The following is a 22,115-nucleotide window of genomic DNA, read 5'->3' on the forward strand; positions in this document are numbered from 1 at the left end:
ATTGATGGTGGTCTGTGTGTGTGATGGTCTCTTCTAAAAGTGTGGTAAGTGTTTCCTTTGCCAGGTCGATGTTGATGAAGGTGAACAGTGCTATTATGTCGAATGAGAACATTGCTTCCACTTCCTCTACTTTGGTGTTTTTGACGATTTTTAGGAATTCCTGGGTGGAGTGGATGGAGTGCTGTGACTCTTCTATGAGGTATTTCACTCTTGCGTGTCATTCGTTGTACTGTCTGTAAGTTGGTGTTCCGGGTAATGAGACTATGGGTCTGAGGGGGCTCCTGGTTTATGAATGTTTGGTCGTCCGGTTCGACTTGTCCAACACATTGATCCTGGGACAGTCTAAGCAAAGACATGCCAGACAATTCCCAGAGGCCTGGCACTCCAACCACAATGCCATAAACAAACACATAGATCCAAATGCCATCTATCAACCCAGCAGAAAACAAAGCGGAAATGACATCACCACAATCCCCAGGAACCCCATCCAGGAGAAAGATCTAAATAGAAAGCAAGAGACAACAGCTTCGCTTCACTTGGAGGTCGCCACTGATGATGTTACCTAGCCAGGTAATGAAACGTCTGGATATCAAACCTTCAGCTCAGCGAGCAAACCTACACCATAAACCTCAACCTGAGCTACGAACCTTCACAAACTTTGCGATTTAAAGTGTCTTTATACGCATATCATTAATATACTTTTCATTATAATACCCGTCTGGTTGAAAGAAGAAGACACCACATTTCAAGATGGATGACAACGTTACCAATTTTGTTTTGAAATTGAGATCTATTTGATCATTTTACACAGTGAACAAGTTCATTTTAAATAATGCAAACCACATTCTCTCACCTGGAATAAAAGTGTGATTTCAATATAAACATTGTCCTTGCTAAGGAGCAGGTACTCAACATGAAAAATAGGATGTAATTTTTATTAAGCATAGATCAATTAGCACCATTACCTTACTTCGGATTGACTGCAGTGTGCACATGCTAACTATGGTTTAAGAAAGAATGACTTTTGGAAACAATGATTCGGTGGTGACTAAAAATAATATTAGGTTCTCATGATGCAGATATTCCACCAATGGCTCCAATGGTGGAAATGTTCAGTGGGCAGTATTTCTATGATGGTAAAGACGTATGTGAGCTGCCAGGGATGGGAGCTCCCACCTCATCTGGAGCAGCGTCTTTTGACGTGGACCAGGGAGCATTATCGCATCAATCTGGGAGTTCCAACCACACCTGGAGAAGCTTCTATTGACATGGAGCAGCAGGAAGCACTGGCACATCCGAATGCAAGATCTAACATCATTTGGAGCAGCTTCAGTTGGCCTGGAGCAGGGAGCTTTGCGAGATCCATCTGGGAGCTCCACTCTCAGCTGGAGCAGCTTTTAATGACATGTAGCAGCAGGGAGCATTAGGACATCAGAGTGATAGATCCAACCTCAACTGGACCGCTTTTATTGACATGCAGTAGGGAATATTGGGACATCAGACTGGGAGCTCCAACTTCAAGTAGAGCTGCTTCTATTGACATGGAGCAGCAAGGAGCATTGGAACGTCAGCTTGAGAGCTCCAACATCACCTGGAACAGCTTGTATTTACATGGAAGAGGAGGGAGGATTGGGACATTAGGCTGGGGGAAAGGATATTAAACTCTTTTAATCAAAAGTAAAATATGTTTCAACACCTCAGATGTGAATTGATTTATGAAGAATCTTTCCCGGGAAAATAATTAATTCTTTAGATAGTAAAGACAAGTCCTGCAAATATTCAACTCAGGAAAACGCATTGGCCCAGAGAGAAATGGGAGTGATGTTTCATGTCTTTGTCTTTTCTTTTCTGGCCGACCCTGCACTGGATTACATCACCGGAAGGACGTTTTCACTTATTTCCTGCAAATACGGACAGGTCACTAACATAATCTTACGTTGAAAATTAATGGGAATATGTGATGTTATGATTAGGCTGGAGTTTACCTCAAATTATGGTGAAAACGCAGCAAAGTCAGTTGCAATTTCCAAGATCAGCAGTGACCTTATTGATTGGCTGATGAGATTGTGAATGGTCGTTTTTTTTAGGACAATTTGAAGTGAATCAATGATGATGATTATCTTTTTTCTTTGTTCACCTTGTGACTGTTACTGTTATTGCTCATGTCCTTGTTAACACCACAGCTCTGCAGCGTGTAAAACCTCAGCTGTGCATCTGACCAGTGGTACAACCATTCGTATAGCTGGCTACGGATCAGGTGGTTGTAGGTTCGACTTTTACTTTGCACAAGCGCATTATGGAGATTCATCACAGATCCAACCTAATCATTTTTGTTATGCTGAGGTGGGTAATATTTGACATTTTCATCTCCACGAACGAAAATTCTTTCACTGTCTTCGACCAGTTAAACATTGCCAAGAGCTATCTGAGTAAAAATGACACAGCACCAGATTGAATTGACCACACGTATTTGCAAGCCCCAGTGTTCCATGCACTGCTTCTTCATCAGGTGTTTGTCAACTGTTGGAATCTAAAATGGCTTTGTGTGATTTTTAAAATTTATCCACCCCAGTCCAACCCCAACACCTCCACGTCATGGGTACCATCGACACCACGAACGGTCGGTTAAAGTCCAGATGATCTTCCAAAAGATCGCGCATATTGACACACACACCAAGTTTCTGCAGAAAAACACCCACCAGATGAAGGAGCGTCTATCCGAAAGGTAGTGCTTCCAAATAAACCCGCTGGACTCTGTCCTGATATTGTGTAATTTTTAACTTTGTCTACTCAACTCAAACACTCGCGCTTCCATATCATAGACAACATCAGTCATGTCCCACCGTTGTCAGAGAAGGCAATCCTGGAATAGCCGCACACATTGCTCATAGGTACGTTTCATTTTCAGAAACCAATGCACTCAATTGATACAGCTCCTATGTATGAAAAGCACAGAAAAGAAATTTTGAGACTCAGTTTTGACAATATTTTGAAACTCTTTGGAAAGTGGAATCAGAGGAGAATGAAAATTAACTGTCCGACTGTGCAGAGAGAGGGAAGGCACTTTTCCCTTCTTTGATGAGCTGGGGTATTGACTGATCTAAGGCATGAAACAGATTCCTGGTAGAGCTGCGCTCTCTGCATCAGGAACAAGAAGTCCTGATCTCCTGAACGGTAATGAAACCCAGGCCACTCAGTTAAAGCGCTGAATACTAACCACTAGACCACCAGGGATGAGGGCAGAAGCCGTTGCACCGTTTATTCATAACACAGTTTTTGGAATTATGTCACTGCAGATATGTTTCCCCTCAAAAATGATTGAATTATCGAGTGTTTACAGCACAGAAATGGGTCCCATCATCTCATTTCCCAGCACTTGGTCTGTAACCTTGTGAACTTTGACGTTTCATGTGAATGATAATTTCTCTGGAACGTTTTAATCTCGTAAAACACAATAAATGGGATTAAAGTTTGAGATGGGAACTGAATCCCATTTTTACCCATAGACTGAAGCACGCAGACACATTTCCCCAAGTGTGACACAGGCCTCGGGAGAAAACAAGCAGAAAGTAAGATTTCACCGACTTGTCTGATGTTGTCCCATTTCTGAGTTCAACACCAATGTCTGGTTACAGTAAAGAAAGAAAGCATTCATCTCCTCCCGTCCCAGTGTTCCTTACCCATTGTTTCCCCATTACTCTGTAGTTTATACTGCCGTTCTTGCTGCCAAACGTGATCACTGCTCACGCCCGCTATTTCCTGTCCTGTCTAACGTTTTGCCTCAAGTTCTTGGAATGAAAAACAGGAATGGCCTATTTCAAGCACTTTTCTAGCTTACAAGGACATTGTTATCACCACTGAGCAAGCACATTGCCAGCTCAAAGAGAAGGTCTCATCCTTTAGAAACTGAAAGACAAAGATGATTGGATATCCTCAGTATTGTAAACCAAGCAACAAGACTGGAATAGGGCCGAGGGGTTCACGCACAGAAGGATGGGTGAATAGAATGGCGAATCTCATGGTGTCCTGGGTGATGTTGACAGAAATCATCCCTGGTAGTATAGTGATGAGGATTCAGTGATTTCACTGTCACGGCTTGTTAAAGGTTAACGTTTACAGTTATCAATATGAAATACGGCTTGATATTTCGAAGCAGAATGATGTTGTGCAGCAGACAGACTCGTTTCCCTGCATGACCTAATGAGAGAGCTCAGAAGAGCCAGGAGGAGACATGAGAGCCAGGAGGAGATATTAGAAGTTGTTCGCGGATAGGGTCAGGGTTAACCCTCAGGCTTTCCATAGGTATGTCAAGAATAAAAGAATGACGAGAGGTAAATGAGGTCCAATCAAGAATAATGGTGGGAAGTTGTGTGTGGAGTCAGAGGAGACATGGGAAACACTAAATAAATATTTTTCGACAGTGTTCACTATATAAAAAGAAAATGTTGACGAGGAAGATACAGAGATACTTGCATCTAGACTCGAAAAGATTGAGGCTCACAAGGAAGAGATATTAGAAATACTGCAGAGTGTGAAAATAGAGAAGTCCTCTGGGCCGGATGGGATCTATCCTAGGATCCTCTGGGAAGCAAAGGAAGAGATTGCCGAGCCTGTGCCATTGATCTAGAAAGCATCATTGTCTACAGGAGCAGTGCCTGAGGACTGGAGGATAGCAAATGTGGTTCCCTTGTTCAAGAAGGGTAGTAGAGACAACCCTGGTAATTACAGACCAGTGAGTCTCACTTCAGTTGTTGGTAAAGCGTTGGAAAAGGTTATAAGAGATAGGATTTATAATCATCTATAAAAGAATAATCTGATCAGGGACAGTCAGCACGGTTTTGTAACGGGTAGGTTGTGCCTAACGAAACTTATGATTTTTTTGACAAAGTGACCAAACAGGTGGATGAGAGGAAGCAGGTTGATGTGCTGTATATGGATTTCAGCAAGGTGTTCGATAACATTCCCCACGGTCGGCTGTTATACAAAATGCTTAGGAATGGGATTGTGGCAGACACAGCAGTTTGAATCAGTAATTGGCTCGCTGAAAGACAACCGAGGGTTGTAGTTGATGCAACATGTTCATCCTGGTGTCCAGTTACGAGCGGCATTCCGCAAGGGTCGATATTCGGTCCACTGCTATTCGTCATTTTTATAAATGACCTGGATGAGGGATTAGAAGGGTGGGTTAGTAAATTTGCGGACAGCACTACGGTCGGTGGAGTTGTGGATAGTGACGAAGGATGTAGTAGGTTGCAGAGAAACATAGTTAGGATGCAGAGCTGGGCTGAGAGGTGGCAAATAGAGTTTAATGTGGACAAGTGTGAGGTGATACACTTTGGTTGGAGTAATCGGAATGCAAAGTACTGGGCTAACGGTAAGATTCTTGGGAGTGCAGACGAGCAGAGAGATCTCGGTGTCCATGTACACAGATCCCTGAAAGTTGCCACCCTGATTGACAGGGTTGTTAAGAAGGAAAACAGAGTTTTGGCCTTTATTAATAGAGGAATTGAGGTCTGGAATCAGAAGGTTATGCTGCAGCTGTACAAAGATCTGGTACGGCCACATTTGAAGTATTGTGAACAGTTCTGGTCACCGCATTTTCAGAAGGATGTTGACGCTTTGGAAAGGGTGCAGAGGGAATATTCTAGCACGTTGCCTGGTATGGAAGGAATGTATTACGAGGAAAGACTGAGGCCCTTCAGGCTGTTCTCGTTAGAGAGAAGAAGATTGAGAGGTGACTTAATTGAGATTTAGAAGATAATCAGAGGGTTAGATAGAGTGGACAGGGAGAATCTTTTTCCAAGAATGGGGACGGCAAACACGAGGGGTCATAACTTTAAAGTGAGGGGAGATAGGTATAAGACAGATGTCAGAGGTAGTTTCTTTACTCAGAAAGTAGTTAGGGCATGGAAAGCTTTGCCTGTAACGGTGGTAGATTCGCCAAGATTAAGTGCAATTACATCGTCATTGGAGAGGCATATGGACGTACATGGAATGGGTGTCGATGTGATGGGCGTCAGATTAGTATGACAGGGCGGCGCAACATCGAGGGCCGAAGGGCCTGTACTGCGCTGTAATATTCTATGTTCTATATGCTGCAGTTCCACATCAGCAATGTCATCGGCAATTTCCTGACGTTCAATCAGTTTAAAACAAGAACGGAGGGGGAGTCAGGAAAACGGAAGGGGAATAGTGGTTTGTGAGAGTTAACTACATGCCTCGTGGAGCCAGGTACAATGTAGATACTGAATATCGGTTTTCCTGTTTACCTTGGTATACTGATCACTACGGATCAATGACCCAATATTGTCTGCCCTTTGTGTGTTGTTCTTTGTACATTTCACCTCGGTCAGTGCTCCGGGGGACCACGCTTTTTTAAATTTGGCACATTTTACTCAGGTCGGTTTTGCAGCTTCATATTAAGGCCAACAATTTTAGGAACAAATAGTCAACATTCAGACCATCAAGTCTACTCCGCTATTGAATGGTTTCATATCTGATCTGATAACCTTGAACTGCACTTTCTTGCCTTTCCCCATAATGCTTGATGTCTTTGCTGCTTGAAGATCTGCCGATCTCAGCCTCATTACACCTAATGACACTTCCTCAACAGCCTTCTGCTACAAGAAAGTCCACTGATACAGAACTATCTGAGAGAATAAATGCTTCTTCATCTCTATTTTAATTGTGAGATCGGCATTCTAACACAAAGTTAGAAATCACACAACACCAGGTCATAGTCCAACAGGTTTAATGGAAGCAATAGCATTTGGAGAGCAACTCCTTCATCAGGTGGCTGTGGAGTACACAGTGGTAAGATACAGAATTTATAGCGAAAGGTTACAGTGTAATGTCACTGAAATTATACATTGAAAAATACCTTGATTGCTTGTTAAGTCTTCCATCTGTTAGAATGACTATGTAAGGTTCATTTCTTTCTGATGTAAATCGAAAAACGTTCTTTTAACAGTTACATTCTCAGGTGGACTTTACGAATTAGTGTCAGCACAGATAATATGTTGAAGGGATTAGTCCCTTTGTGCTGCGTCCTTGCCATAATGTTTAGACTGACTCTAATCTAAAAAAAAGCAACACGCTTCAGGCAAGAATGCCTTAAGACATGGTACATTGGTGAAGCTGAGCAGAGGCGACCACAACGGAATGGGCGCTGCACATTAATCAACAGACAGGTGTGCCACTTCTCAGTTGGAGAGCACTTCAGTGACCCAGGACATTCGACCTCGGATCTTCGGGTGACAATCCTCCAAGGCGGTCTTCGGAACAGGCAGCAGCTAAAAGTGCCCCCACAGAGACTGATAGCTGAATTCGGTACCCATGGTCATTGGTTTCATGTCACAGTACAGGTGATCCCATTGCCATATCTACAAACAGAGACCCTCCTACACACACACACACACACATCCGTCTGTGGAGTGAAATTGTACTTCCAGAGTTACATTGTACTTTGCTCAAAAACTGCATGAATCCATGTAAGTCTCTGGTAACTCATTTTTATAAATTAGAATCAGTCTAAACATTATGGAACAGACAGCAGCAGAGGGGGGCAAAACACTAGTTGTTAAACTTCACCTGAGAATGAAATTTTAAAATAAAAATGTTTTGCGCTTTGCCTATGAAAGAAGTGAAGCTAATATGGTCATTCTAACATTTCGGAGACTTAGCAAACAATCAAGGTATTTTTCAATGTACAATTTCAGTTACATCACACTGTAAACATATGCTATAAATTTTGTGATTTACAACTGTGGACTCCACAATCACCTGATGAATGAGCACTGGTCCGAAAGCTAGTACTTCCAATTAAACCTGTTGGACTATAACCTGGGGTTGTATGATTTTCAAATTTGCATACCCCAGTCCAAAACCGGCATCTCCAAGTCATTCGATACGAGGTGCTCTGGTCACAGAACCAAACTCTCTGCATCCAACTTATTAAATCCTTGAAAATACCTCTATGTTTCAATAAGGATCATTTTGTAGTACTGAGTCTCAGCAGGCAAAGGCAACTGATTTCAGCGTTTCTTCCCATTTGATTTCATCTCCTCTATGAAATTCTCACTGACTCTGACAGAACTGCTACCTTTGCTGTTTTGTAATGTCAGGAACTCATGTTCAATTTCAGATTTCCATAAGGAACAGCATTTTTCTTTCCCTGACTGGAAATCAACATTGGGAAATAGCAGTGAGACAGCTGCATTTCAGCACGTTCGCACCAAGGACGACATATGCAATGCTTGGAGCTTTTCTTGACGACTTTGTTTTTGCCTGTTTTGTTCAGTTGAAAAATGACAGTTTTTGAGTTTTTAAAAGCATGGCGAATGGTCCTTCAGCCTATTGCATCATTATCAGTTATCAAACATTTGGCTTGGAAACACAGTTTTCAGACGTGACTCGTCGCCTGGTGTGTTCTAACATTTCAAGTCTTAGATAAATTGTTATTCAATTTCTTAAGGACTTGAGTGGAACAAGATACATCTCTGTGAACGAACAGTCCTGAAAGACAAACTCTTTCTCGGAGCCATTTGTCAGTTTTCCTCATGATGCTGTTGAAAATGTTTCTGCGCTCACATCTGAATTGGTTTCCCCTGTTTCTTCCTCAGCTTCCTCCTTCTTTCTATTAAATGGTTTAGACTCCAGTACAGACACAAGGTGCAGGTTGCGGAAGTCACGTTTTTGTACTTTCATTAACACTGTCTCGCCGGGAGCTGCAGACCTTCCCCACGCTGATTCAGACAGCTCTGTCCTTCCTGGAGAATGGAAGGACAGGCATTAATAACCCACACTTGGAAACGGAGCGACAGATTTAAAACATTTACAGTGCCCCAGCCAGGAATTGAGTTCTTAACTCCCGCATGACATACGGCGACACTAACCACTATACTAGCAAGGAGAACAGTTTCAAAGGAGACACTTCAGCCCATTGTGGTTGCATTTGTCAAAAGCAACTGCTTCACGACCTGAATGCTTTAGCCCATAGCCTTCCAGGTATTGGCAGATCATATTCACATATGCATATTCCTTCAGGTTATAAGGGTTGCTGCCTCTCTGACCCTGACAGACAGTGTGTTCCAAATTCGAACACCCGCCGGCCTATACCACTTTTCTACACATCTACTTAAACCTTTCTGTCTTTCTCATTAAATTTCTGCCCCACTGTAATCGTTCTTTCCATTGATGGGAAACCCTTCTTTCAGTCTACCATGTCCATACACCTCACAAACTCCTCTGCACGGTGACAAACAACCCCAGTTTGTCCTGTCTCCCTTCATGACTGAAACTCTTCAGCCTAGACACTATCCGAGTGAATCTCTCCTGCAACTTTCCCAGTGCGATCACATCCCTGGACAATTCTAGCAATGAGCCGAATGAACATATTTCCATTCTGTAACAGCATCGGGGGTGGCACTGCAGCATTTATTGCCTTCCGGTTTGGAGTCACGTGGACGCCACACCAGATAAGGACGCGAGTTTCCTTCCCTCAAGGACGTCAGTGAAACAGATGGGTTTTTCAGACATCGTATTCTTAATTCTAGGCATTTATTGCATTCACATACTATCATCGTCGTGGTGTGGTGGGAATCGAAGCCGTCTCCACAGAACATTACCTGACTTTGCTGTGTGAAAAATCCAGTGATAATTCCACTAGGCAATCGCAGAAAGCCCTCATGGGGGATCTTTTCCAATAGAGTTTCTTTCCCCCAGTTATTCCTTATGCCCTTTTATTGAGCCTCACGCTCCAATAATCTCTGGTCCATGTCAGTAAAAGCTGCTAAAAGAGAATTGATCTCACAGCCACGATATCCAAACGGATCGAATGATTTGAAGGTGCCAATGAAGAGATTGGGGCAACAGTGAGTGCAACGGCACAGACTGGATGGTATCGACGTGAAAGTGTATGTTAGATTGTGCAATGCCTCAGTCAAATGGGATGAGGGACGGAAAAGAGAGTTAGGGAGAGTGCGAGGGAGACACATCTTCGAGGACTTTTGGGTTTAAATCCTGATACATGAAACGCAGAAATATCAGAGAACAAAATTCGATGGAAAACAGATCATCACCTCGGAAAATATTATCTTGTAAAAACGTTTAATTTCTGACCGTGTTTCACCAAAAGTAAAACTTTGAGAGAACTGACCGCCATGATGTGGATTCTAGCCGAGGTCGCTGCAATCACAATGCAGAAGGCGAACTACTAAATGGTTACAGCACTCCACAGACCACACTTGTAAACTGCAACCAGGATGGTAGCAGAGGAAATGTCAGGAAGAATGTACAATATAAGGACTTAGCGATAGGCATGTGGGAACGCAGAATGAACCGAATCTTTAACTTTAGCATCCCCAGAGACTGTGGAGATTCCATGAATGAGAGCACAGGAGAATGGGCTTAATGAAACTCTCCAAACTTTAGGGAGAGTGCAGAATATTGTTGAAACGTATGCTTCAATAGCATTATATTTGAACATCGGCTACTTCATCACTTTGCCCACACAAGGCAGGACCAACTGCTACAGGCAATCACACATAATCCCAGTTCCAGACCCGGAATCAGAGAAACTCTGTGAAGCATGCACGAAGATCCAATTGGAAACTGGGATGGAATGACAGGAGAGAGGCGCATGTATTTCCGAGGTTGGGACAGCTCCTGGTCAAAAGCGGGGCGGAAGGCAATACTTGCCCCATTTATAATATTATGACCATAAACAGTACATGTTGCTGAGACAGCCGATTGGCGCACCCAAAGCGTGTGGAGACTTTAACTTTCGGTTGGCAAGGTGCGAAATTTCATTTTCCTGTTTGGATCAGTGGTTTTGACATTGGCATCTGCTTTTGTTCGCATCAACTCAGAATCAGCTTCTTGTTCCCAATAAATACTGCAACCTGGAGAAGGTGGTGTTGTGGTTATAGACTGAACTCGTCATCCTTGGGGACTCAGACGCGGTACTGGTAATGTTAAAGTTCGATGAATAAAACCTGGAATGGAAGCCTGACCTCAGGAACAGAGAACATGCCTTTAATTTCCTGCAATCCCATTCATGCATGTTACTTATACAGGGGATGCTACCATCTTTACCCAATCCTGCCTACTTGTGTCTCCAGGACCTGAACGAAATAGCTGACCCTTGATCCGAGAATGACGACCCTGTGGGAAAGCAGGCCATTCGGCCCTTCCAGTCGACACCATCTCTCTGAAGAACATCCTAGCAGACACACACTCCATAACTATTCCGTTCCCCTTCATTTCCCATGGCTGATCCCAGCACCTTGCACACCTTCGTATGTGGGAGGAAACTCACACAATCAAAGAGAGAATGTGCAAACTGCACACAGTCACACGAGACTGGGATCGAATCCATGTCTCTCGTGCAGCGAGACAGCAGCGAATCAGGATGAACAACAAATGCTGTCCTGACCAGAGACATCCACACCCTGTAGGTGTATCAGGAAGAATAAAAACACATTCACAACATGGACAACGGGACTTATGTCTGCGTGGGCATGATTTCAACCAATCGTTCATCCTGGGTAGATACAAGGACACCGATATCACAGAGAAACCAGCGCAATGTGGGATTTTTTACCTGCTGAAGTGGAAACTCATCTACTCAGTCAAATTGGGTACAGACAGTTCATCAGTCCCGTGTATGGGAAGGGCTCAATGAGCAGAAGAACCTCCAGAGTAACCAGCAAGATTACATATTCCAGAAAGAGATCAATTAAACTGTTAACGCTGCTGTTAATCCCAACCAGGTGCCAGTTTCATAGCGTCAAAGTCATAGACTCACAAACAGGCCTTTCACTCCTACCAGCTCATACTGAACATAACGCCAAACTAAACGAGTCGCATATAATGGCTCTTGTGACTGCTGAGGTTTAATAATGCCCTTGTGATATTATTACTGCATTGTTAATATGAATGTCCAGATATAATTCTGGACACCGGATCAAACCCTGCCATGGCAGATGCTGGAATTTTATTTAAATAAATACCTAGAGTCGAATGATGATGTTGAATCAGTTGTTGTAGATCTGCTTCCCTAATGCCTGATATGGAAGGAAACTGCCATACTTATCTGGTCTGGCTGGTATGTGACTCCAGATCTATAATATCGTGGTTGATTCTGATCTTCCCTCTGGGCAATAAATTATGTACTAGGCATGAATGAATAGCTTTTGTTAATCCCACTGAAACATTCCACTTCATTTATCGACCGAAATATCTTGTAAATATTGTAAATGTACATTCATTCATCACTGCCTCAGGAAGTGAATTGCATACATAAACCATCCTCTGTTGAAAAAAGCCTCTCATGTCTTATTTTAAATCCCTCTTTTCACTTTAAACATTTGCCGTCTCGTCTTGATGTGCCCCTCCTTGGAGAAAAGACAGTTCAAGTTAACTCGAGCTGAGCTCTCATTAATTTATAAATTTCTATCAGGTCGCCTTTCAAACTTCAGTGTTCGAGTGAAAATAATCTCAGCCTATCCAACCTTTCGTTATAATTCAAACATTCCCCACTAGCCAGACACTGGTATGCCTGTTCTAAACCTACCCCAGCTGAATAATGTCCTTGCTGTTACTGGGCGACAAACACTGGACACAGTATTCCAGAAGACGCATCACCCAATGTCCTATTCAACTTCAACATAACGTACCGACTCCTACGCTCAAAGGACAGAGCAACGAAGGCAAGATGACATTTTTTTTAACCATTCTGTCTATATATGAAGCAAACTAAAATGAATTATGTACTAGCATCCCTGGCCTCCGTGTTCCACAACGCGATGCAACGCCCGATCATTAATTGTATAAGCCCTACTCTTATTTGATGTAGCAAAATGTAATACCTTCCATTTATCCCGATTAAATTTCATCTGACATTTTTCTGCCCAAAGACGGAATAGATTAAGATCCTTCTGGAATCTTAGATCACCTTCTTTACAGTCTCCAATTCTGCTGTCCTCTGCAAACTTATGAGCTATGGCTTCTATGAGTTCTATTGTTTTCTCATATAGGTCAACGATTTTTAATTATTTGTCGTGGCCATCATTTAGTAGTTTGCAAATCAGGTAACAACTAGTCATGTAGTTAACCATGAGGAAGAAAGCCATAGACTGCAGGGAGATTGGAAACAATTGGCAAGAAAATGTGCTGAAAGGAATTCAATCCAGTGAAGTGGGTGATAATGAATTTGGGGAGGAACAATGATAAAAGTGTGACTGTTAACAGTAACAAAAGAGAAATTGGAGTAGGCATTCACGAATGTTTGAAGGTGATTGGACAAGGGATCAAGTGGTCTCGATGGGTTGGAGATACTTTCTGTTCTTGACAGCAGGTGGGAATATATAAGAGCAGGGAAATGATGCTTGAACTTTAGCAACGGCCTATTCAAGATCAATGGAGAGGGGAATCAGATGGACGGAAGTCCGTACTGCCAGTGCTAGAAATCAGAATTAAGATTAGAGTGGTGCTGAAGAAGCACAGCACATCAGGCAGCATCCGAGTTGCAGAAAAAAATAACGTTTCGGGCAAACGCCCTTCATCGGGAATAAAGCTGGGAGCAACGAGGGTGGAGAGATAAATGGGAGGACTGAGTCTGGGAAGAATTTAACTGAGAGTGCAAGAGGTGGATAGAGATGGGGTTAAATGTGATAGGTCGAAGAAGAGGGTGGAGCGGTTAAGTGGAAAGGAAGATAGACAGGTGGGAAAGGTCAGTAGGATGGTGCCAAGTTAGAAAGTTGGAACTCGCATAAGGTGGCCGTGGGGAGATGAGGATACTGGTGAAGACCACGTTGATGCCCTGGGGTTGAGGGTCCCGAGGTGGAAGATCTGGCGTCTGGTGGTGAGGGAACGGTGGTGCAGGAGACCCAGGAACTGCATGTCCTTGGGAGAGTCGGGGGGGGGGGGGTTGGTTTGATGTTTTTGGTCATGGGGCATTGGAGTTGAATGTTGCGGGTGCCCTGGAAATGTTCTATGAAGCGCTCTCCGAGAATGTGTCTGTTGGCCCCAATGCAGAGGAGACTGCATCGCGAGCAACAGATGCAATAAATGACATGTGTGGAAGTGCACATGCACATTTGATGGATGTGGAAGGATCATTGGAGCCTTGAAAGGATGTAAGAAGGAAGATGTGGGTGCAGGTTTTGCAATTCCTGTGGTGGCAGGGGAAGGTGCCGTGAGGGGAGGGTGGGTCATTGGAGGGCCTGGACTTGACTAGGTAGTCGTGGAGGAAACAGTCTTTGTGAAAAGTGGATAGGGGTGGGGATGGAAATATAAATTTCCCTGTCACTGCAGATATTGCAAAACCTGCACCCACATCTACCTCCTCACCTCTGTCCAAGGCTCTAATGGAGGCTTCCACATCCATCAAAGTTTCTCCTGCACTTCCACACATGCCATTTCTTGTATACGTTCCTGCCGATGCGGTCTCCTCTAAGTTGGAGAGAGGAGATGGGTTCTCACAAAACATTTCAGAGAATATCTCCAGGATACCCGAAATAATCCACCCCTGTGCCCCATGGCTAAACTTTTCAACTCCCCCTCCCACTCTCCCGAGGGCATGCAGGTCCTGGGCCTCCTGTATCGCCACTGCCTCACGACCCGATGCCTGGAGGAAGAAAGCCTCATCATCCGCCTTGGGACCCTTCAACCCCATGGCATCAATTTGGACTTCACCCTTTGCCTCATTTCCCCTCCCCCTACCTTACCCCAGTTCCGACTTTCCAGCTCAACACCATCCGCCTGACCTGTCCCACCTGTGCATCTTCATTCCCATCTATCCACTCCACCTACTTCTCTGACATATCATGTTCACCCCCGCGTGCATCCACTTTCAGCACTCTCAGCTACCTTCTCCCAAGCCCCATCCACTTCCCATTTGTCTCTCGATCCCATGTGCTCCCAGTCTCATTCCTGATGGAGGGCTTTTGCCAGAAACGTCCATTCTTTCCTGCTCCTCAGATGCTGCCGGACCTGCTGTGCTTCTCCAACATCAATCTAATTGAGGGGAGTCAGTTGATTGAGAGGGTTTTCGGATATTTTCTATTGTTGACCACAGGCTGTGGATGATAGTAGAACTTTAGCAACCACCAGTTTAGGGAACAGCGAAAGGACTGAGCACAAGTCTGGTCACGGCATTAATCAACATTTTTCTTAAAATTGTCAGATAAAAGATGTAAGGCTGAAATATGCCACTTTGCCCATCAAGACCATTTCACCAATGAGTTTCTCACTGATTCCTTTCCAAGTCAGGGTGCTATGGGCCTTGGAGGGTAACTTGAAAATGGTGGCATTTCGTTGTACCTTCCAACCTTGTCCTTATAGTCAGTATAGCTGTTGAGCTTTGAAGGTTGTCAAAAATGCCCGAATGACTTACTCCAGTGCATCTTATAGTTGGTGCACTCTGCTGCAATTGTGCCTTAGCGGTGAATGGAATGAAGATTGCAGGTGTTGAAGAGGGTACACTCAAGTGACTGCATTGTCGTGGACGGTGTCCAGTTCCTGAAGTGTTATTGAAGTTACACTTCAATGGAGAGAGTTATATTCCACGTCTCATTTGTGCCTTGCAAACGATGTAGGATTCACAGAACAATGATTTGGGTTTATAATCAAAAAATGTCTCAAGAACATGTTATTGTTGTCAAAGTGTTTATGTAGCCAGTTTCTATAAGCTTTTTCCCCGAAATAATAGCTCTGTGGACGATTACACGGAGTAATTTGTTTACAGTAAAGTTATTGAATGTCAATGAGATATGATTAGATTCGCATTTGTCAGAGTGATCATTACTCTATTTCGCCCTTGTGTGGACCAGTCTGATTCCAGTCGCTGTCTGATTTCAAATCCAATTGCCGTCTGGGCTTGAACGTTCAACCGTTTCTTCGCATAAATGTCTCCTCCTGCTGTAATAATATGTAAGGACGCTGCAGGGGACAGCAGAGATTAATGAACATGTTGTCAACACTGGAGATAATGGAGCTTCGTGGAATGATTGGTTCGGCTGGGATTATTCTCCTTGAAACAAAGGAGAGGGAGGGGAGCTCTATAATCGCACAATAATATTTATGAACGTTCAATATTCATGGGATCTTGACAGGGTAGTTACGGGCAGGTGATTCACCCTCTGGTATGAGGAGAGTACCAGAGGACATGAAGTCAGAATTAGATATTGCCTATTTAATTCAGAAATGAGGGGTAATGTCTTTGCTCAGGGGTTAACGAATCGGTGGAACTCCTTGCCGAAATCGTTGTTGAGGCTGAGTTGTTGTGTATTTTCAAACTGTGCCAGACAGATATTTAACCAGAAAGATGATGAAGCTTTGTCGAGGCAATGCTGGAGAATGGAGTTGAGGATTATCAGATCAGCCATGAGTTCATTGAATGGTGGAGCAGACTCGATGGGCTGAATGGCCGACTTCCAATCCTGCACCATTTGGTCTGACGCCTTATTTTATTGATACTTTTAAAATTCTGAGGGGATGGGATGAAATGATAGAAAAGGTTTCTCAAACTGATCAGACAGATCAGGAACTAAGCTCATAAGTTCATGAACAAGAAATGTGCTGTGGCCTGGACACAACAAATGGCACTGGGCACACCGCAGATGGGTATGTGCAGTTGTTGTGATTGCTAAAGAAAATTGCTGGATCCAATATTGTTGCCAACTTGGTGATCACGCTGGATGATGGATCGCGGTATGATTCACACAGCAAAAGGTTGTGAAAGAATGAAAGATTCGTTTCATTGGAAAAGTTTCCTGCGTTTCGAATTCAATCGACTGTTTAAAATATTGATCAGAACTTTGTGTGGAGCATTACATTAAAATTCAGAAGCCCACTGGACAAACTATTGCACCCGATCTCTCCTTATTTGTTTCACTTTCATTCGATGTAAAGTCATAGAAAGTCAAGATGGAATGAAAGGAAAAAATAAACGTTTGCACTCCTTTTCATTATCCCAATGTAACGAACAACAAAACAAATTGCTTTACTTTGACTTTGATGAGGTATCGATTTATCACAAATCTCTGGTGCAATGAAGGGCAAGAGCAAGATTCTCCACCCACAGTATCCTAAAGATGCGAGGCACAAAGGGAAACCACAGCTACTTCTGATGTAAGTAACAGCCAGAAAAGGATTCAAATCCACACATGGGCAATGGAAGAGCAACCCGTCGCCTTAACCTCTGGGCCACTTCAGCCCATTGCAAAGGGGCTCACATGTGAACCCGTCAAGATCACATATGGTGTACCTCGGGGATGAGAAATTCCCTGACAGGAATCGAATTAACACCATTATGTTTCTGCTTTCAGCAGAATAATAATACCAGCAAAATCCAAGGGATTGACCTCGTCCTTGGAAGGAAAACCTTGTCCTTGATTTATTTCGAGTCGGAACTGTCTCAGAATGACCCAGCAAGCATGAAATTCCCGTCATGTTCACACGCACATTTCGTCTTGACGCATAATTTCTTCAGACAGTTTCTATCGCACGTGAGGAAGTATATACGTAGAGAGAAGTGAAGGTGATGGTTTAGCTCGATGGTCTTTCTCATATGGCTGAACCTGAACTGGGTAAAATTCCCGGAAATGCAGTTTTGTTCGTTTCATTTTATTAATTTTGCTGCAACTTCACTCTGTTCATTCCAATGATCGGAAGTGAATTGGATTTATATGATTGGAACGCTCAATGTTGTATTCAATTTTGCTCCGAATTTATTTCAGCTTAAACAAAATACTGATGAGAAAAACAGAAGGTTGAACTACAAAACAAGATGCCAGTTTTGATGCTCAGTTACGTTGGCAGATTTCAATGGGTGTCAAATGAACCCAACATCATGGCGATCGTCCTCCAATCTTTAAGGCATGGGATTAAAGCATGAAATCGATCTCCAAGAGACGGGTCACTTCTGATTCATTAAGGAATAGCTTTCCTTGACAATATACAAAATCTGCTCAGTTCCATTTGTAATGCTTCATGTTGAATATTAATATAAATCTTGAAAACCTCTCAGTTTTTTTTTGCTGAATCTTACTCAGCTGCATTCGTTTCCGATATTTATTTGCATCTGAAGTTGTCCAAATTAGATATTGTTTCCTCGCACCTTCGACCCACTACACCCTCCTTTACACTTTTACATGGCCACACGATTTCTCTCTCCTGGTGAAACTCACTGCTTGCGTGTCTCTAAATGTGCATTTCCAAATATTTTGGAAACGGATTGTCTGAGTGACAGAAATTCTGCTCCCATTATTTCTTTGCCCTACATCGATGGTTTTGAAATCTTGACTTTCAGAAATGTATGAACGTGAAATAGTGAATTTACCACCTATTTACTCTCTCCAAACCTCAATTCATCAGGAAAACTTCCATTCGGTTTTCCTTGGTTTAGTTTCAAATTTTCCAACACACAAATAAATAAAATTCCATCCCCACTAAACGCCGTCAGCATCGTGTCTAACGTCTTAGCAGCCCAGTAAACGCTGGCAGTGTCCTCTCTGATAGAATCACAGATTCCTTACAAGGCAGAAAGTGCAGTTCAGAAAATCGGGTCTGTAGGGAGACTCTGAACAGCATCTCAACCAGACCGAGCTCTCGTCTCTATCCCCACAGGCCTCTGACTTGTGATTTCAAATAAATCTTTTGGATGAAAACCTGGCATCGTGTGTCTGCTGACCTTATCACTGCGTTACCCATGGCTAATTCACTTAACTTACTGAATTCACTCCCTGGACACATCAGCGCAATTTAACATGGCTAATCCACCTAACCTACAGACCTAAGAACAGTGCAAACCACTGAGAAAATGTACCATCACATTCAACACTATCTGTATCATGTGTAATGGCTTCACACACTGGCAACTCCGCCCAGTGAAAGCAAGCTGCGCCCACCAACCCGAATTCAATGCATCCAAACACGGTTCTACGCTGTACAACTTCAGTAGTTCTGCGGGAAATCTTTCTGCACTCAGATCTGAATGAGTTTACTCTGTTTTCTTCCTCAGATTCCTGCTTTAAATAAACATATCAGTCAGGAACAACTCTATATAATGTTTTTCATTACAACACAAACACAATGTGCAGTTTGCAGAAGTTACGTGTTTGCACTTTCACTGACACTTTGTCTCGCCAGGAGCTGCAGTCCTTCCCCAGCTGATTCAGACAGCACTGTCCTTCCTATGACATGTCCCATCGAGAATGGAAAGCCAGACATGAATAACCTTCACTGGGAACAGAACGACAGGTATAAAACCTTGACGATTCCCCAGCGGAGAATTGAACCCTGTGACAGGCGGGGAGACTAACCAGGATACTGTGGAGGATGACAACATCGAAGGAGGCCCTTCAGCCTGTTGTGGCCGCACGTGCCCAACACAACTGCTTAACGACCTGAATCAAGTTTTCCATCGTTTAGCCCATAATCTTACATGTTTTGGCATCACAATTTAACATCTCGATTTTCTTTCAGGTTAGAATGATTTCTGCCTCTCTGACCCTTTCCGCTAATCTACTCAAACCTTTCTGCCTTTTCCCGAAATCTCTTGGCCCCAGTGTTCGATCTCTCCATCAATAAGAAACGCTTCTTTCAGTCTATCCTATCCATATCCCTCAGTATTTAGTACATCTCAGTCATGTCTTCTCCAATCTCCTCTGCTCGGCGAGAAACAGCCCCAGTCTGTCCAATCTCTCCTCACAACTGAAACTCTTCAGCCCAGACAATATCCCAGTGAATCTCTACTGCAACGTTCCCAGTGCGATCACATCCATGCAGGACTCTGAAGTGCAGAACTGCACACAGTCATCTAGCTAGGGCCGAATGAACTTTTTTTCTATTCTGTTACAGTATGAGGTCGTCGCTGGGTCGGCAGTATTGATTGGTATCCCTAATTGCAGAGCGGGCATTTGAAACTCAACCATATTGTAGTGAGTCTGGAGTCACATGGAGGCTCAAACAGGTAAGAATGGCAGTTACATTCCTTAAATGAGGTCAGATGGTTTTGTTGTTTTCAACAATTGGCCGCGGATTTATAGGAGTTATTAGATTCGTAATTCCAGATATTTATTGAATCCCAATTCTACCACCTAGCATGGTCGGAGTCAAACCCAGGTCCCTGGTGTCTGAATTAACAGTTCAGTGTTCAGTGGTAAGAGCGCTCGGCCATTGCAGAAAAGCAGTGAAACTTATCTGATCCAATTAAATCTCTTTTCCCCAATACTGGTCTGTGCTATTTTCCTGAGCTTGACCCCCCCCCCCCCAATAATATCGGGTCCATATCAGTAGAAGCTGCTACATGAGCATTGATCTCACAACAGTGGTAACCAAATGGATCAAATGGTCTGCAGGTCCCGATGGTGGGGTTGGAGCACGTTCACCCAGCAACAGTGACCCCAGCCACACAGACTAATCGGTATCAATGGGAGAGTCTGTATTAGAGTCTGCAGTGCCTTCGTGAAATAGGAAATGACTCCGCAAGCACATGATGAAAGAGCTGAGCTCCAAAAGCTAGTGCTTCAATTAAACCTGTCAGACCATAACCTGGTGTTGGGTCATTTTTAACTTTGTAATCCATTGTACAACACCGGCATCTCCAAATTAATGAAATGGGGGTATGGGATGGAAAGATCGGTTAGTGATCGTAGGAGGGAAGAAATCTCTGAGAACGGGTGGACTTGAATTCTGACATATGAAACACAGAGATGTGAGCGAGCAGAGCTTGAAGGAAAAAATCAAAACGTTAAAACAACTGTTTCATTTGTGTTTCACAAATTACTGAGACACATAGAGCAACTAGTGCCGTGATTCGGATTCGAACCAAGGTTGCTGCGGCCACAACGCTGAGCACTAACCACTACACGATCATGGCAACCCACAGGCAAACGCACAAATCTCGTGCAATAAGTACAGTATCATAAGGAATGTTAGGCAGAGCACCAAATGCACAATATCAGTGCTTAGCGAACAGTAGCAGATATGTGGGAACTTAGAATGGTCTGACCGTTTAAGATCGGTCTCCCCCCAGTGGCTGCGTTGATTCCATCATTAATGTGTTGAAGGCTGAGATAAATAGATTTCTCCAAAACATCAAAGACTCCGGGGACACTGCAGCTTTTGTTACCTGCACATCCACCAATATCATTTATTGTATCCGCTGCTCCCGGTGCAGTCTCCTGTACATTGGGAAGACTGGGCGCCTCCTAGCAGAGTGCTTTAGGGAACATCTCTGGGACACCCGCACCAATCAACCACACAGCGCTGTGGCCCAAAATTTCAACTCTCCCTCCAACTCTGCCAAAGACATGGAGGTCCTGGGCCTCCTTCACCGCCGGTCCCTCACCACCAGACACCTGGAGGAAGAACGCCTCATCTTCCGCCTTGGAACACTTCAACCCCAGGGCATCAATGTGGACTTCAACAGTTTCCTAATTTCCCCTTCCCCACCTCACCCCATTTCCAAACTTGCAGCTCAGCACTGTCCCCATGACTTGTCCAGACTTGTCCTAAAATCCTATCATCTATTTCGCCTATCCATTCCACCCTTCCCCCCCCCCCCGACCTGTCACCTTCATCCCCTCCCCCATTTAACTATTGTACTCTATGCTACTTTTTTCCCCACCCCCACCCTCCTCTCACTTATCTCTCAACAGTTCAGGCTCTCTGCTTGTATTCGTGATGAAGAGCTTTTGCCCGAAACGTCGATTTTACTGCTCCTCGGATGCTGCCTGAACTGCTGTGCTCTTCCAGCACCACTAATCCAGAATCTGTTTTCCAGCATCTGCAGTCATTGTTGTTACCAAGCTTTTGAAATGTATACTTCAATAGCAATGCAGTTTAACTTCGGTTACTTCTTGAGTTTCCCCATACAAGGCAGTAACCCCTGCTGCCACATCGTCCCAGTTCCCAGCCCCAAAATCAGAGGAACTGAGTGGCGCAGTCGCGAATAACCAACTTGAAATCAAGATGGGAATGAGCTTGCAGAGATACTCGATGGCTCAAGTGACACAACCGGAGAATGCACGGTGTTTCTATGATGGTTTAGAGGCGCAAGCAATTCCGAGGTTGGGAGTGTTCCTGGTCAAAGGCGGAATGGAAAATTT

This window comes from Chiloscyllium punctatum, chromosome 13, assembly GCF_047496795.1.
Source record: "Chiloscyllium punctatum isolate Juve2018m chromosome 13, sChiPun1.3, whole genome shotgun sequence".
Lineage (NCBI taxonomy): Eukaryota > Metazoa > Chordata > Chondrichthyes > Orectolobiformes > Hemiscylliidae > Chiloscyllium > Chiloscyllium punctatum.